A 19,897-nucleotide genomic window follows, 5' to 3' on the forward strand; every position below is an offset into this window, starting at 1 on the left:
TACGGCAAATGATGGTACCCCTTAAGGAAATGGCAGCAAAGTGTAGGAAAGGACATCAGGTGCAGTCAGTGTACATATCTAGGGGCCTCATTCAACATGCTGAAGAGGCTACTCCAGCAGCCATTGAGGGAACTGGGTGTAACCAACTGGAGTTAGTGGCGCACATCGGAACAAATGATGCGTGTTGTCTGAGCTCCCAAGTAATTTTGGGTTGCTCCAGTGTCTGGCAGAGAAGGTTGAGAAGACTAGCCATGCATGTGGAGTTCCAACGAAGCCCACAGTTTGAAGAATTGTCCCCAGAACTGATCGTGGCCCTTTGGTTCTGAATCGAGTGGAAGGATGGAACGAGATACTTCAAAGATTCTGTGACCAGCTAGGATGCAGCTTCCTGGACTTGCTCCATGGGGTTGACAACTGTGTGGTCCTCGTAAATAGGTCAAATGTGGACTACACATCAGAAGCTGGTGCACAGGTAGCTGACAGTGTGTGGCTGCAGTCAAGGGTTTTTAGATTAGGTGACTCTCCGTCCAATCCAGTAACAGTAGCTGTTGGATACCCAGAAACATCAGTGTAAGATCCAAAGAAATTCTTCTCACAGGTGAGAGTATTAAAATCCTAATGGTAAATTGCCAAAGCATTCCCAACAAAGTGCCAGAGTTTGACGTGCTCGTGAAAAGCAGTGAATCCCACATAATAGTAGGTACAGAACGCTGGTTGAAACCTGAAATTGATAGCAGTGAGATTTTTGGGAAAATGTTGAGTGTATATCAAAAGGATAGGCAAACGGGAAGTGGAGGTGGTGTATTTGTTGCACTTGCCAAGAAGCTCAAATTCACCAAGATGGAAATTGAGTCTGTTTGGGCAAGACTCAGTATTAGTGGTGTACATAAAATGATAATTGGGTTTTCCTACCGCCCACCAGACTCATTTTCTGATGTAACCAAAAACTTCAGAGAAAACCTCATTTCACTTGTACTTCAGTCTCCCTATCATATTGTAATCAATGATGGAGACTTTAACAATCCAACAATCAGTTGGGAAAATTACAGTTTCGGGTCATTCCATATCAAATCACCCAATAAAAAATAAATTTTACACCCACCTCCTTAGATTTTCATGAAATTTGGCTCAAATGGTTCTAATACCATCCTGACAACACCTGCAAATTTTTTTTGCTGTATCTTTTATGTTTTGCGTTTTCCGAACCTTCGGAAATGGTAAATTTAATTTGTATTCAAAACTTTAAAATGGCTTATCTTAAAAACTCTTTAAGTTAACATCATGAATTTTTGCAGAAAGTTTATTTATTATATATATTTGAAAATAAAAATGATACTATTAAAATATATTAATATTTTCTATGAAAAAAAATTATATATGTATTTTTTTCTTTTTTTTTTTTAACGGATGTTTTGTTTTATAAGAACTGCAATATCTAGAGTCTCAGACCTGATAGAATGCTCAAATTTGTTTTAATTTACTCTTAAACATATAGGCTACTTGATAAAACAAAAATAATGATGGCTTTTTAACATGTTTAATAATTATAGTAGATTACATTAGAATTATGTACAAAGATAGTGTACTTACAACACTTATGTATAATCTGATTGCTTGAAACATTGAATTTTTTGAGTAATTTTGTCAGAATTTCTGCATCTTCTTCATCATTGAATATTGTTTTTACCAGTCCAAAGTACCAGTTACCATCATAATTTGCACCCACATAGCTATTTATGGATGGTTCAACACGAACCCAATTAGAAGAAGAATGGAAAGAAAAGACTAAGGAGGGTTTTACGCTATCTGTAGTCCTTCTAATTTCAAGGTTGTTTGTTGGAAGTGGTTTGAAGTTATGAAAACTTCTTGTTCCAGAAATGGTTCGGGTTGCTGAAAAACGTTTTTCTAGTTGTAACCATAGCAAATCAGCTTCTTTTTTGTCAATAAAGTGGAAATGAATGTTTTCAATATTATTTTCACAAAACTTGTACACATCGATTGCTGTCATTATTTGTTCTTCATCTGAAAGCTGTAGACTGGCTTTCCTTAAAATTCTTTTAATAGTTCCTCCTAGGCCATCACAAATTGACTTCCCATGACTTGTTGCAAAAAAAGAGTGTTGGGCCTTCAAATTAAAGTCTCTGAAGTGTTCAGTCAAATTTTTAAAACTGTTTCTATTTGTGTACTGCCCAGCACAACCATCTGTAAAGTAGTGAACTGAGTCAATGTCAATGTGATGTAATGACAGCCACTTTGTAATTTCTTTTTGTACAAAGTTAACAAAACTAGTGTCATGCTCTTGGTCATCACTAATAAAACAGTGGTTGGAAACAAAAACATTGTCTTCCTTATTTCTTAGAAAAACTCCAACTGGGTGTAGAGTACAACCACCTCTATTCCAGTGGTAATTTTGGATCTCATTTTGTATAACAAAGGAATAATTTTCACTGAAATCCATCACAATAATTGCTGTTTAGGGTGGTGGGTCTTCTTTCAATCTTTTAAAGGCTGCTGATTGGGATTTTGCTATAAACAAGTGCGGGGTGAGCTTTTCCAATGACCTAGCCAATAAAGAAATGTAGTCTTCAACACTGATAGACTGTTTGATCATTTCTGCCCTGTCTGTGTTAACCCACTGACTGGTTACAATTTCTTCTTCTAAATCATAATCTTCACTTAGTTTTTCAGTTAAGTGCTTAGTTAGTGCAGTATTTGCAGGACAGCTGTGGCAATGATGTAGCATGCAGTTTTGGTTTTCCGTGTTGCACACAAGCATCTCAATTAGGTCTTTATAAGATTCTTCAATTTTCACAGCATCCACTAATAGTTTAACATTCTGGTGGATACTGCATACACATACAATGTGTGTGCCTGCAGCACCAGCAAGGATACACCATTTAGGTCTCAAGAAACAAAATGTTGAAAATCCTACTTCTACCTCAGGATTCTCCCATTTGAAAGAATAGTAGAGTTCTCTCAAGTTACACAAAATGAGTCTTTTTGCATGTACACATTTTTTTGAACACTTACTTTGTCTTTTGTTCCAGGTAGCACTCTGGAACTTTCATCCTTTTCATAAAAATCTGTTACAAGTCATACTGTATTTTCAGAAAGAGTTTTACCTTTTTTTGGACCAGGAGTTTCCAAAATACCCTTTTCAGATTTTAGCTTTCTAGCTTGTCGCACCATGTACTCACTTACATTAAATTCCTTCATCACTTTATTTCGACTCCAAGAATCTGGAGCCAAGGTCAGAATCTGGATTTTTCTAGACCTCCCAACAGATGAAATCTTCTCTTTCATAAGAGAAATCATTACATCAAAATCCTTTGCTTTCTCAATCACACTTGTATCTTCTTCGTCATCATCAGAACTTGGTGCATCATATTTTAATGCTTTTGAAACCGCCTTTTTTGCAGTCTTTTTCAATACTGCTAACCTCCCTTTTAAAATAAGACCCTTTGCTTTGTTCTGACAAGCCATAAAGCTTTATCGGTGTTAAACCTAAATTATCAAGAGCAATGCTTGTTTGTATGAGGGATTCATTTCTGGATTCCAATGATTCTAATTCAACAATGACTTCATCATCTGTTTCACTTTCATTGACGTCAACTCTTAATTTTTCCTCACAAAAGTTACAGCATGTTGAGCAAAGCTTTTTTCCAGGTTTTATGCTAATATTTTTGGTCAGTAATTGTTTAGAAAGATCCAAGCCTACACTTCTCAATGATTTTTTGATGAGCTTTTTGTGTTTTTTTAGTGGGTCTGCACATGTTGTTTGATACTTTTCAAAAACATTTAAAAAGTAGTAGCTGTGATGTGAACATATATTCTTAAATTCACACAGATTAATTCCAGATCATAAGTGGATCAAATCCTTTTCTTCCTCACTCAATTCAGATACTGGTTGTAACTTTTTTGAAGGTGGGTAAGTTGTTTGGAAACAGTCAGATTTTTTAGATAACCCTACGCTACAGGTTTGAATATCTGACATACTGATTTCACTTTTGGTCTGATTACTGTTCTGGTTACTTTTATAGGATATTGGAAAAGAATCTCTGTAAACTAAGTAACAGTACTTACTGAAAGTTCGAATAAACTTAATAAAATACTATCCAAGCACTATTTAACACTGTAATAATTTTTTACTTCAAAACACAGGAGTAACAAAACAAAATCCAAGCGTACATTGTTACTCCAAGAGGACAAAAACTTATTTTCGGTGTCTAAGTCACTTGGTACTTTTTATTTTTAAAATATAATTAATATTATTTTAAAAATTAGATAACTATTAAACAGGTTAAAAAGCCAACATAATTTTTCTTTTACCTAATATCCTATACAATTAAGAGTATTTTAAAACAAATTTGAGCTTTCTATCAGGTCTGAGACTCTAGATATTGCAGTTTTTGTAAAACTAAACATCTGTTAGCTAAAAAAAATATTAAAAAACTTGTAAATTTTTTTTTCATTTGGAAGATTTTAATATATCTATATGGTAATTTTTTTAACATTTAGATATAATACACAAACTTATTCTGAAATTTCATACTGATATCTTGAGTATTCTTTTATATACAAATTTTTTTAGTTGTGAGGACACGTTTAAGCTACGATTTCCGACTGCTGAAACAACGCCAAATCTAAAAATTTTAAAAATTTACATAAAAAAACTATAAGAGATAGACCAAAAAAATTTTACAAGTGCTTTCAGGATGATAAAAGAAGTAATTGTACCAAGTTTCATCAAAATCTGACATGGTTGGTGTCAAGGCCTGGGTGACTTGACATGGAATGACCCTTTCTTAGTTGTGGTTGTGATAAGACTTCCTGTGAAACATTCCTAAATGCCTTCTCTGAAAACTACCTAGAACAGATAGTTGTTTGTTAAACAGGCATTTTTCTGGTGACTCTTTATAGGGCAGTTAGTTCCTTGTCTTAGTTCATAGAAAACAGTGTAGTATGATGTAGATTAAGACTGCAGAGACAAATCAGGTACAGCTCACCGGTTAGCAGACAGAATATGATGGCACTGGTCGCCGCAGCCAACAGTGCACTGGCCACGCCACACCAACGGCGGCCAAACCTTGCTGCACAGTAGTTCACTATGTAGTAGGCGGGGAACTGGGCTGCACCCTGCGCCACTATTCCCAGGAAAGGGTTCACACTCAGCTGGCTCACTGCTATCACCGGTGAGTACATGGTCAGCAGGTGCACCGACCTAGTAACAACCAAAACATTATTTGGTCTCATTCAACAAATTTCAAAACGATGACACTCTTTTCAACACATTTTGAACATTTACTTTATTAGAAACGGGAATTACAATTTATTATAAGGCTAAATTTACAGCAACAGTAAACATAATGCACTGTTTTAGCATTATTTTAAAGATGGAACTTCTACAGTGACCTTTCCGCCCCACAAAGCGAGCTGTGGACACAGCTGTACTGGGAACTAACAAAGTCACCTAAGTAGGTATAATGATTCCAGCTGCATGTAGTGCACATTCTTGCATCACATTTCCAGCACTGAAAGTTGATCACAGAATATTCCTTTGTGAGCAGCTGTGATGACTTGTTAGTAATGTCATTAAATTTACTAACAATGAGAAGGAGAAAGAAATAACAGTGATGATGGAAAATGTAATGAGATGTGCAAGCAAAATGTTGAGTACAAGGGTGGTTTGATATACCATCTAAATTTCTGTAAAAGAATGGAATATTTTTGTTGCACCTTCGGGGTGGTAAGCTTGATTATTCCAAGGACTGTATAAAGAATTTCAACAATGTACTGCACACAGTTCATTGTTGACAGCTGTCTGAATTGGTCAGTGTATCGACTACAATTGAAGGAGGAGAAAACTTAAGTTTCGTGCTGCTTTAACATCTTCATTTGAAGGATTGGACTGCCGCACAAATCAAAACAGAATTGGATGAAGTTGACATGGACTCTGAACCATCATTGAATACTCGGTAATGATTTTAAACGTGGCCAGACAAGCACAGAAGATGAAGTACCCTCCTGCCATCCAGTTGAGGTCACTACAAAGGAAACCATTGACAAAATCCACAATATGGTAGTGCAAGAATGCCGAATGAAAATTCATGAGATTGTTGAGACTCTAGGCATTTCAACTGTGTTAGTGCATAATATCCAGCATGGAGAATTGGTTATGAAGAAGCTGTGTGCGAGTTGGGTGTGGCAATTACTTACAGTTGACCAAGAGTGCATCTGGCACAACATTTCAGTACAATGTCTGGAGATGTGTAATTGCAATCTACAATACTTTTTGCACTGATTATTGACTGTTGATGAAACCTGTATCCATCATTACACACAAGAGTCAAAACTGCAGTCAAAACACCGGCCAAAGGTGGGTGAAAGAAGGCAAAGACAACTTTGTCAGCTGGTAAGGTGATGGCCACTGTTTTTTGGATTTACAAGGAATAATCCTGATAGATTACTTGGAAAAAGGCAGACCATACCTAGACCCAATATGCTTCATTACTGTATCATTGGCTGAAAAGAAGACCAAGCTTAGAATACAAAACAGTGCTATTTCGCCAGGATAGTGCACCATCTCACACTTCAGCAATAACTATAATGAAAGTGCACAAATTAGGCTTTGAATTGGTTCCTCATCCACGCTGTTCACCAGACACTGCCCTAAGTGATGTCTTCATGTTCCTTTACTTAAAACTTTGGTTTTCTGGGAAGAATCAATGGGTATTGTACAGCGTTTGACAGGCTGGAGGATCGCTGGAACAAGCTTATATTCCTCAAAGGAGACTATTTTGAGAAGTAAGGTGAATTCTTTATGAAACTTTTTTTTTTTTTTTTCTTTTACCGTGTTTATCAAACCATCCTTGAAAGTTGATAGCATGCAAGTTACCGTACTCAGTGCTCAGCAGAGTGGGATCCAAGCATCCAGAAGCAAAGTGCACACAACAGTTATCCAAATGATTATATGCATGAATGTGTCATTAGGCAGCAATTACTACACTATTATTCACAATACAAATATCAATTGTGCAAAAACTTGACCTCTTTTGTCATTCAGAATTAGGATTGAGGGCTAGCAAGCAAACTCAGATAATTTATTCTGTGAATAGGACTGGGACTAAAAGAAGGCAGAAGAAATGAGCCATCATGTGCGAATGCAGTGCTTCTGTTTCCAAAAAGGTACATTACACAGTAAATAAGTGTTGCTACAATGATAGTCTGTGAGGAGTACTGTGAAAAATGTGTCAGTCAAAGTTTACATGTTGTGCTAGCATAGGTATGGATTCGGATTATGTGTGATCCACATCTTAGCTTGAGACTGATGTGTAATTTGCATCTTCAGATCGAAAGAGATACTGCAACCTTACATTAATGATGACTTCATACATACATTTTGATATCACAGAATTGTACACATAGCTTACATTTTATAATCTCATGGGAATATTGTTTTACTAGGTGCATATAATAACAGATTTGCTATATGTGGAACTAATAAAGACAAAGCAGAAACCTGTATAAAAGAAGACAATGTTTGAAAGGGAATTTAGAAATGGAAAATCTTGAGTAATTGTAACAAAAAGAATAATGAGCAGAGAGGCCATTCAAGTATTGTTAGTTGTTAGTTAGTTAGTCCCATGTTCCATGGATCATTTGCATGATAAATTTTAATGTTGTGGAATAAGTCATTTTACATTTACACTACAAATTAAATTGTAAATATGGCTACATATTGAACACTTGTAAATCTTTTTTTAAATGTTAACTCCACAGATGTGAGTTAGTAATTCCTATCCAATACTTTTTGCACATTACAATAATACAGATTCTTTTATGGAGTAGGAGGAGTAGTCAAGGACAAATTTTACTTTGCCGTCTGTCAGGCACTTAACATCACTGGGTAGGTTATTAGAATTTTAAATAGTGGCATTCTACACCCCTTTTTGTGTTTAAGACAACCTTAATGTGGAGTAATGAGTGTTCTTTTTCCTTCTGGTGTTGTAATTATGTACAGCATTGTCTGTTTTGAACTGTAGTGGATTATTTACAACATACTTCACAAAGGAATAAATATACTGTGAAGCAGTGCTGTAGTCAGAATGCCCATCTCTTTAAACAGATGTCCAAAGATGATTGTGGGTGATCAGCACATATTATTCTTAAAGTACATTTTTGAGCAATGGAGACTTCCTTTCTTAAAGAAAAGTTACCCTATACTATAATTTCACATAACATTGTTGAATGAAAATACCAAAATATGTCATCTTACTTATTTGTCTCTAATCAAAATTTGCAATGATCCTAAGTGCAAATGTGGATGAACTCATTTTGGGAGTTCCAAAATGTGCTTTTTCCAATTTAAATTCTCATTAATTGGGACAGAAAGTAATTTTGAAGTTTCCATCCAATAAATTATTTCTTATCCACCCGTTACACTTATCATTGGTTTTGTACCCCTAGATGCCCAGAACGGAACATATTGTGTTTTCTTAAAATTGATGGTGAGACCATTCGCAGAAAACCAGTCAATGACACTTTGAAGAAAATTGTTTACTGTTTCTTCTGTTACACTATGTATGCCTTGACTGATTAAAATACTAGATCCATCGGCAAAATGAACTAATTCTCGTAGTTTTATATTAGATGGAAGGCCATTAGATATACATGGAACAATAGTGGACCTAAAATTATGCCTTAGGGAACTCCATATATGATTTCTCCACAGTCACAATAAAGTTCCCAAACTACATTGGTTGATTTACTAAGAACAACTTTCTACATTCTTTTGGTTGCATATGACATTATACATTGGCTGTGTGCACTGTCAATCCCCTAAAACTTCTGTTTGTCTAGGAGAATATTGCGAGTTACACAGTGAAATGCCTTCTAAAGGTCACAGAAAGTATCAACCAGCGTTGTTTTGTTATTTAAGACTTGTAAAATTCATTGAGCAAAAGGTAAATGGCATTCTCAGAGCAGCAACTCTACTGAAATCCTGTGATCTATGATTTGCTGGGGATATTGTTGTTGTTTAGGTGAGATACTATTATAGAATACACCACCTTCTCAAAACTTTTGGGAAATGATGTCAGTAGTTAAATAGGTCAGTAGTAACTGACACCTCATGACTGTGCGGCTGGTCCCGGCGGAGGTTCGAGTCCTCCCTCGGGCATGGGTGTGTGTGTTTGTCCTTAGGATAATTTAGGTTAAGTAGTGTGTAAGCTTAGGGACTGATGACCTTAGCAATTAAGTCCCATAAGATTTCACACACATTTGAACATTTTGAACAATGTCATAGTTCAGTCTCTGTGGGAAAATGCCCTGAGTTAGTGACGTGTAATGTATTTCAAATAAAGCAGGGCTTGTTATATGGGAACATATAAATTTGTTAACATTGAGTATAGATTTAAGTTCAGGAATCTTTTCTGAAAGTATTTGTATGGAGTGTAGCCATGGATGGAAGTGAACCATGGACAATAAGTAGTTTAGACAAGAAGAGAATATAAGCTTTAAAAATGAAGAATTCTGAAAATTAGATGGGTAGATCGCATAACTAATGAGGAGGTACTCAATAGAATTGGGGAGAAGAGGAATTTGTGGCACAACTTGACTAGAAGAAAGGGATCAGTTGGTAGGACATGTTCTGAGGCATAAAGGGATCACCAATTTAGTATTGGAGAGCAGCGCGAAGGTTAAAAATCATAGAGTGAGACCAAGAGATGAATACTCTAAGCAGATTCAGAAGGATATAGGTTGCAGTAGCTACTGGGAGATGATGAAGCTTGCACAGGATGGAGTAGCATGGAGAGTTGCATCAAACCAGTCTCAGGACTGAAGACCACAACAACATATTTAGTAATCTATTGGAAGCACACTCCAAACCAGATGAATTTCTGTTCTTGAGAGAATACATAATTTTCTTAATTTCAGAAGAAGAATTTGGAATTCATTGATGCGAATGAATTTTATGAGACCACTTTGTCGACATACTGCTGTCATTTTTCTCTTGAACTGTTTGTCCTTGTACTTTCTACAACATTTAAGAAATGATTGTGAAATATATTTGCTACCTGTGACTCATCATTTATAGCCCTTACATGCATTTCAGTAGTGATGTTATCCTGTTCTGTGGCTGGTTGTCCTGTCTCTCGTTTCAATGTGTTCCATATTGCCCTAAATCTGTTGTCAGAATTACTAATTTCTGATGTGATCTATATGTTCCTTGATTTTTTAATAACTTTTGTTAGTCATTTTGAGTTGGTTTTGTAGTGTGCAACTACTACAGGATCTCTTACTTGCCTTTATGAACAGATAAATTTCCCTTTTCTTTCACAAGATGCAGTACTTTTCCCCTCCTCCTCACTCACTGCTCGAAACCTATTGCCCTCCATATAAATCACAGGAATTAAAAAATGGGTGATGGGTCATTGTGCTAGTGGTTGGGGATGTGGGCACAGCCTGCACAATTGACTGATTTTTCCAAGATGGCGAAACTATCACATCATATGGCAGCCAATATGTCAAAATGTTTTCGATATGGTGGCTGATCAGAAGATGGTGCTCTGTATGACTTAACTTGCCCTTATAAGTTCCCGTCCCCTCACCCTCACCCAAAGAGGAATCAGCTTCTGTACCTGATACCCACTCCGTCTACAGGCCACAAGTGGCCCATCGGGACCATCCGACCGCCGTGTCATCCTCAGAGGGGGATGCGGATAGGAGGGGCGTGGGGTCAGCACACCGCTCTCCTGGTCGTAATGATGTTATTCTTGACTGAAGCCACTACTATTTGGTCGAGTAGCTCCTCAATTGGCATCATGAGGCTGAGTGCACCCCAAAAAAGGGCAACAGCACATGGTGGCCTGGATGGTCACCCATCCAAGTGCCAACCATGCCTGACAGCACTTAACTTCGGTGATCTCACGGGAACCGGTATATCCACTGCGGCAAGGCCATTGCCTTCTGTACCTGATACCATGTTTCATTATTGTTACATGATAGAAAATGGAGGAGGCAACTAGCATACTTTTGCTAAGTAAAAATGACTCAAAATTAAAAATAGCCCAATTGTGCAAAGTAAAAATGAAGCAACCCACTTATCCCATTATAGTTTACTTGTTAAAACAATTACGGTCGTGTTTATTACATTGCAGTTGTTAAACACAGACAAGGAATAGTTTAGTGTATTAACGTAACAAATTGCTCAAGGACTCCCGTATGTGTTGTATATGCTTATTGCAGGCTGTATTTATTTAGACATTATAACAAGTTTGGCATTGGCATCATTAAACAGTCCGTATGCTTAGCTGATTGGTAACGTGCTTGCCTCCCATGCGGCAGGCCTGGGTTCGATCCCTGGCTGGGTTGGTGAGTTTCTCTGTTCATGGATCGGGTGTTATGTTGTCCTCATCATCATTTCATCCTCATCACTGGCACATAAGTCACCCAATGTGGTGTCACTGAAATATGACTTGCACTTGGAGGCTGAACTTCTCTGGATGGGGCCTCCCAGCAACAGTGCCATACGAACATTTCATGAAGGTTTCCATGTATTTGTTTCAACAAACAAACACATTAATATCCATACATCATACAGTTTCAGCCATTTGGTTGCATCTGCAGAGCTGCTCCCATTGTCTGTCCCATCACACAGGCAGCCTGCAGAATTCCCAACATGTATGCTCCACAGAGGACAGCCAGTGGATAAATGTGCTCTGACATTGGGCATGCTCAAGTCTTCCCCAGTTTCCTACCCCCCCCCCCCCCCCCCCCTTTTTTCTAACTTTTGTCTCCATACACCACTGACTCCCAGAGCCCTTCCTCAAGAAAGAGACACCAGCAAAAGACGAAAGATAACGAGGTGCTCCAACATCACCTACTTCAAACCTCAGAAACCAGGTTATGCTGGTAAAATTGTTAAAATGAGCATCATCAATAAACATATGTGTTTCATTAAGATACAACATATAAAATATAAGCATTTTCTCATGCTGATTACTCTTCCACCTTTCAAATCATTCTATCATGACTATTATAGCAGTTATCAACAAAAAACACTGAGTGGTGGCATCATGCACTATGTTAAAATGAATGAAATGTACAGAAACATACATACTCAAATGACTATGGCATATAAAAAATATAAACAAACTTCTGCTCTTCCATATGATACATTCAGTTGAGAATTAAGACATGCCAGAATTAGATTGTGAATGATTTGCATATAATGATCTAATTTAAACTATGAACATAATAAATAATTTGGCAGATAAATTCCACAAATATTGAACATATTTTAGGAAAGGTTAAAGGTAAGAGGGGACACATGCTGACATCATGCTATGTATTCGGTGGATTACAGCTGGCCGAAACATGTTAATTAAAGTCATCATTACTCTACTAACACAAGAGTTTCAGGTAACCAGTTTATTATGTGGTTACTGTGTACAGGGTGTAGAAAAAAGTGTCAAATATTTTTAAAGGTGGTACTACCAAAAAAAAAGGAAAAAAGTGTAGTAAACATAGGCTATAAAATGCATATCTTAAGAGCTATGAGCATTTGTTCCTCTTGACTTCTGTGAAATACATCTCTTTTGTTGATCATGGGCTCATAACTATTAAGTTATGCATTTTAGGGTCCATGTCTACTTGATGGCTTTTTTTTTTTTTTTTTTTTTTTTTTTGTGGGTAGTACCACACCTCAAAATATTCAACACTTTTTTTAACACCCTGCAGATAAGCTTCACATTTACATATCAATGAAGGGTATAGTTGCCTTGGTTTTCCAGCAGTATAATTTTAAATGTCTGTTAAATTATAGTTTACAAGTAGCTTTGTTACTAGTGTACTAGTGGTCATAAAATTAAGTGCACTGTTGCTATGAACTCATGGCATCAGGATGTAAAATTAATGTCTTTGTATTCTTTGAGAGCCCATTATATTCAATTTTAGTATTTTTTATGTACTTCCAGTTATATTCAGTACCTGGTAGTGTCACTCACCAACAGGCATGCATGTCTCCTCCAGGACTGGAATTTCTCTTCCGTTTCCTGTCATCTATGTCACCTAATCCCGTTGTGCAATACTCTAAACTCTGCCATGTGACTTGCCCGTATTCCAGCTAAGACCAAACCAAATTTGTAAACTCACAAGTCAGAGCCAGCTAGGCCGATTTCAAGGACAAATATTTTTCCCAAAACGGCCAGTGTTTTCCAATATTTCTTACAGTTCTCTTAGGAAACAGCACCTTATAGAAGCTCTATTAGCGGAAACAGGAAGTGGCCAATGAAGAGCTCAAATCTGATTGGCTGAAAAGCCTAGTGTTAAATAATTTCATGAAGTGACTTGGAACTGGTGATTTTCAGAAGTTGACCAGGTACCCTTGTGGGCTGTAAGAGTTGTGTGCCCTCTGGAGTGGAGGTGGTATTCTAAAGTATGTTTCTGATGTCAGTAACTGGTGATCAGCTGAGCTATTTTTCCAGTATGGAAAGTCTACAAGAATTGGCTAAGCCAATGTGGATTTCTCCTCAGACATTTTCAGGTTTTTTTAGGAGAGTGTTGCCTTCAAGTGCATATGCACATGCCCAGTAGGCAGAGCCCTTACATCAGGTCATGGAACCAGTAGCTAGCTTGATGTTGGTGTTTCACTGAAGGTAACTAATTTGTTGAGGTTTTAATTTAAGCAGATAATTTCCATTTGTTTCTGTGGAAATTTGAGCATTGTCTTTTGTGAGATTTTTTCTGTTCTTGACAGTCAAATGCAGTTCTGGTTTTGTTATGCGGGGATTATTGCAGAATTTGCTAAGAACCAGATGGAGATGGTGTAGAATTCCAGTTCAGTGCTTGGACCTCGAATTCTTTCTAAAGCAGTGGGATTGTTGTAGAGTTTTGATTTTTGACATTGAAGTAACTAGAAGCTTAGCTGTGTCCCACAGGTCAAAACAAGACTGGTGACCCTTATTTATAGTTATCTAATTGAGTAGTAGAGAAGAGATTTAATTCCACTTGGCAAATAGACGTTTTTGATTAATGCCGTTAGTTTGTATCACACGCCACACATTGACGTGAGAGGGTGGATTCTGACCATGCCTATGAGTGTGATTTGATGCGACACAATGAAAGGAACATTTCAGGTCTTAGAACTTGTGTAACATAGTGTGAACATATATGTGCAATGTTATCTGATTTAGTATTATCAGACTTGGGATGTAAAAAGACTATACTAATCTGACTGTTATGCAGGCTATGTACTGTGGTCTCAGTGGGTGTTGGCAGCCAGACTCAGCACGAGGGAGTGTGATCTGCAGAAATGCTGTAGGGCATCTGTGATACAGCATTCTCTGTAAATACATTTATTTTTAGGATTCATTCAATGAACATGGCTTCTTCGTCCCATTGATCAAACACACCACAACACAGAAGCGAACACAGTCAGGAGTGATTGACTGGTTGCCAGTGGTGTGGCGCACTACTTTACTGAGGTACCCTTGAAGACGTCAGATTTCACAACCAGGTCAGTGGTTGCCAGTTCAACAAAGGCTGATGGTATCCATGCTGCTTTATGCCCTGGCCTCCCAACAAGAGGCGGCCAAGACTCCAGTAGCTGCACAGAGATGCTGCCATGGGCCATGGGGGCAGCATGAATGCATCTCTCCCAGACAACAGTGTGTGTGTGTGTGTGTGTGTGTGTGTGTGTGTGTGTGTGTGTGTGTCTGGCCAGCAGCTAGCAGGTCAACCTCGACTGATCCCCAGCAGGGTGCTGATTGAAATGCTCAGGTCTTCTCATCACTGGCATCAGCATTCCACAGCAGTGGAGTTCATCAGGGTGGCATGTATGTCGTGGCTGAAGTCACCAAAAAATTTTAGTCATAGAACAGCCTCAACATGGATTTGCTTTAATTCACAAGACTTTCACACCAAGTGACGATTGGCTGCTGGCAACTGAATAAAATAGAATAAAATGTGCGCCTCATAAGACCCAGAATGTATGCTGGTTGGCTCATGCCAGTGATGTTATTGAGCTATGCCAATTAGTGAATTTGACCCTCGTTTTGTAAGCTTGTCAGCACTTTTAACTGTTCTGTGGTATCCCATCTATGGCTTTTAATTCTTTAGCTTCACACTTTCTGCCATGTTAGCTGGCTGAAAGTCATTCTTGTGTGTAATTCACGCAGAATGACATTACGAAGTGATCATTCTGCTGTGGTCGCATGCTTCACTCTCTGGTCATATCTGGTGTGGCTATGCCCCAGTTATGTTCCTCACTGTTTGCTACAATGGGTTTTCTTCATAGTTATATTCTCATTGTGACACTGTACGCCCTGTCTTAGGTTAGCCCTGCACTTGCCAGGGAAAAGGCTTTAAAATTTTGACATTCACTGAGAATTTCTTTCTGTGGTCCAACAGTGCAGATGAGATGATTTGAATAAATAATAAAGAGAGGGTAAGAAATCAGAGAAAAAATACGACATCATCGAGTTTAAATGGTTTAACAGTATTTGATAAAAATTTTATAGCACTGCATTTCACAATCATTTTTATGCAGAATATACTGGAAAAAGTTAAGATTTTATGGTTTTCATGACAATCAGACTCTCCCTTGTAGCACCAACCTGAAGAGATTTACAAGGATTACTGAGAGTAACATTGCTTGCTTCTAGCAGAACAAACAAGAGGCAGCCCGTTCTCGAGTAAGTCACCTGGCGATGATGAGGATCACGGTGTTCTTAAAGACGTTCCAGCTGGAGAATATACTCAGGAAGCCTGTCCTGTCTGCCTTGTTGTTGCCCACGGTCTGGATAACCTGCAAGGCAAATGCAGGCACAGTGGAGCCGTTGGTGGTCGCGATGTCACGCAACACTGCCAGTGCCTCCTGCTCGCGACCCCTGCATGCCAGCCAGCGCGGAGACTGTGGAAACCATCTGCACCAGAAAGAAAGTACAAGTCTCCTGTAATTACTGTTAGTAATTTGTTTATTCTTAAACCAGTCTTACTACAATGCTGTAGGTGCCAGATAAGTATAAAGAGGAGACAGAATGAAAAGTTACATAAGCCATACATTTGGGCATGTACACTGACTGCCTGACAAAAAATGTGTGGCACACAAAAGGGAATGAGGAAACAAAATGTTACTTTACAAATTGAAAGAGTATGTGATGTTATTTTAGTGATTACCAAATCAAGTCACATTTACAAAGAACTTGGCAGTAAGAGCCAACTTACAGTCTGATGTGATATCCCCACTGGCCTGGATGCATGCAATTATTCGGTTGGAAAGTCTGTCATAAATCGGTTTTATCCTCTTTTCATGCAGGCTGAGACACAACTGTTGCAACACATTCTTGATATCATCGATACTGACACTAGGATGGAGAAGGATAGCTGGTCCCACATACATTTTATTAGCGACAGATCTAGGGTCTTGCTGACCGCAAAAGTACTTCTACACCACACAGACAGTTCATAGAGACATGAGCCATGTGTTGTAGAAGACTGTCCTGTTGAAACATGGCAGCACAATGCTGCCACATGTGAGGTAAAACATAGGGGTACAGGATGTCCATAACATACGGATGTATCATCAGAGTTCCTTCAGTCAGTACCAACTGTGACCTGAAGTCATGCACTGTGGATCTCCTCGACACGGCACCAGCGGGAACACTGCTATGTATCTTCAAAACACTAAAAGGATGGTACCTCTCCCCATGCCACTGCATTACTCACTGATGATGGTTATCTAGGACAGTGCAGAACTGTGTTTCATCACTCAATGCAATATAACACTATTCATCAGTTGACCGTGATTACTGATCACAGCAACACTTCAAAGGCAGCCATCTGTGTTGTTGTGTTAATGACAGCCTGTCTATGGGATAGTAATTCCCTATTCTGGCTGCTGGTAGTCTCCAAAAAATGGTGCAAAAGTGACACAGAATATTGCTCTTGGATGGGATGTGCAGTTGTGAAGGATTTACAGTGTGATTGGAGCACAACATGGTGGTCCTCCCCTGGAGTGGTCAGATGTGAACCTTGCCCTCACATTTCCATGCAATCCAGTATCAAGCCATTGTCACATCTGAATGCCCCACAAATCTGGAAATTACAAGGATTTGTCCAGCCACCCAAATGGAGCCCCACAATGGAGGAGTTTCTAACTCTGTCAGATACTGATAACGCTGTTTAACTCTAGTATGTCAAATCTCTGTGTCTTTCACAGTGATCACTGAACATCTGACATGCCTTTTAACCCTACCAGGCATGGTAACAATGCTAAACATGAACACTAGTGCATTCTTGTGGCCGTTCTACATCTCACACAGAATTGAAAGTCTAATAATTTAAATATCAGCAGATGGTGTGCACATCTCCGAAATAACATTGACATCCCTCCATGTCTTCTGGGTGCTCCACTTCTTTTGTCAGATACCATAATTGGTTGCACTAAAATGTCACACTCAAGGAAAATATTTGCAATGTCGCTGTTTTGTATCAATGCAAACCAAGTGAGTTTATAGTAACAAAACTAATGTCACACTATTTGTTCATATCTCATCATTGGCCAAAGCACGCACGCACACACACATGCGCGCGCGCGCACACACACACACACACACACACACACACACACACACACACACACACACCAAGCATTGGAGCTACGATGCATCCCTTTATATATGAGCTAATTTTCTCTCTGTCCCTCTGAAGAACTGATTAAGTATCCCTCAGCGTTGAATGATACATTGAGATTAGGAAGACAAAAGAACAGTGGTATTACAAAACATATCTTGTTTATATGATTTCCAGTATAAATTTAAAAAATGAACATTGAGTGAAATTTAATTTAACAGAGATGAAAAGTGAAATTTGTTTTGACTTTTTAAAACAAAAGTAGTATTCTATTTCAATTGTTTCTTTATTTCAAGTAAACTTAATTTTAAATGGCCTGGCATTATTTCATTTTTCCCCAGTTTTTTTTTCCAGGTTCAAATGTTGCTCAATGTGATGACCATTTACATGCAAGTCAGCCTGGAATCATACTAGAGATGCCATTTCACAACTATTCACAGCACTTTTTGAACAGTGGACAATGGTATGTTTAGTTGTCATGACACAGCTCATGCATTGCTTGAAGACTGTACACTGCATCCAGTATTCTCTCAAGCAACAATAGCTTTCTCAACAATTTGTGGAACAATTAGCTGTCGGCCTTGAATAAGGAGCAATTCCAAAATTGCTAGTTAATTCAAACTTCCAAATCCTGTTTTTCAACACTGGTGTGAAAAGAGGATGTCTCTGTATTCCTGTAATGTATCCATACTCATGAACAGCAGCAGCCCATTACTGGTGTTTTGATAAAACTGCTTTGCGAGTAAAGCCCTGCACATCTTGTCCAGACCTGTGTTGACTACCTTCAGCTTTAATGCACAGTACTTGTGTTTCAACACTATGTTGCCGTATCAGTACCGGTGCCTAACGACAAGTCGTATAATATGAACACTACTAACAACACAAATTCTGTAACGCACAGTCTGAATATCAATCTTAAATAGGTTCTGTTTATACTGACTTAAGTAGCAGGAGTTTAATTACAACCTCCATGTAGAATATACAGGGACAGATAGATGTTTGTGTGTGAAAATATACAGGGTGTCCCAGCTATCTTGTCCACCCAAAATATCTCTGGAACAATAACAGCTATTGGAAAACGACTTTCACCGGTATCAATGTAGGGTTTGAATGTACATATTTGGAAACATTCTAAAACGAAAGCTTATGTGTTTTTAACACAAACTTATGTTTTTTTAAATGGAACTCCTATATTTTTTCTTCAGCAATCCATAGCATGACAAAGCACATACACAATGGTGTTGATTGCATCGCAATGTTCCCATTACATCCCGAGATATTGAGACGTGAAGTTGCTGCTTGCAACACCCGACATGCACTGCTAGCGCACGTCCTGAGGCTCAGGCGTGAACCCCATGCTGCCCGTAATCGCGATGTGATTGACATGTGTAATCCCACTTCCATATTTATCAAGAGGTCCGAAACGAATAATGCGGTCTGCTGCCATCAACTCTCATAAGCACATAATGGTTTCCCTCTTGCACGTTTTACGTATCTACGTACACAGTATGAACTAGTACCGAGCAGTGTACACCCGTCAGGTTGTCTTATTTATTCTGCACACCCAAAATAAGGTTTATCTAATGCGTTATATGACCCATTGTGCCTGTCGCGCAGGGCCTGGCTCTACCTAGTCAAGTGTCCAACGTAGTTCCCACTACTGCCACAGTTACCACTTCGCCTTGTTTATGATTTGCGACCCATGCAAACTCCTGTACTCCACCACCCTCCGAGCATCCCATTTGTTGTTGCTTTGGCGTGCAGTACACCGCTTGCCAGTGCAGTCGTGTATCAGAGTAATCTAGTGACAGCACGAAGGTAGTACACATTGTGAATAAATGTTGTGTTGTGGAACTTATACTGTACAGTATAATGTACACACATGAAGATATGGTAGAAATGCTGCTGATCTATGGAGAAAGTACATTGACGGGAAATACGTTATGAGATTGCTTGTTTGTTGATAGTACTGTTAGCGAACATTATGGTTATTAAGTTAATATGTCTGTTTTCTACCCTACTCTACACACCTGTACTGTACCCTGTTGTAGGTGGACGAAATGCTGTTCAGGCAGAACGACTGTACAGAAGACGATTCCCTGACAAGCCATCGCCTTCGCGCCGGGTGTTTGGTCGTCTCACATCTCGTCTACATGAAACGGGAAGCTTAAATCCAAGACCTCGACATCGCCCTAGAACACGCACAGATGAACGTGCTGAAGTTGCTGTGCTCGCTACCGTAGCTGTGAATCCTCAAATCAGC

General features: G+C 38.6%; 1 pseudogene; it reads right to left on the reverse strand.

The window, feature by feature from the left end:
- Positions 1-10,848: 10,848 nt before the first annotated feature.
- On the reverse strand, positions 10,849-10,966 carry LOC124790860 (annotated as a pseudogene).
- Between the last annotated feature and the right edge of the window lie 8,931 nt (positions 10,967-19,897).

The sequence above is a fragment of the Schistocerca piceifrons genome, chromosome 3, assembly GCF_021461385.2.
Source record: "Schistocerca piceifrons isolate TAMUIC-IGC-003096 chromosome 3, iqSchPice1.1, whole genome shotgun sequence".
Taxonomy (NCBI): Eukaryota; Metazoa; Arthropoda; class Insecta; order Orthoptera; family Acrididae; genus Schistocerca; species Schistocerca piceifrons.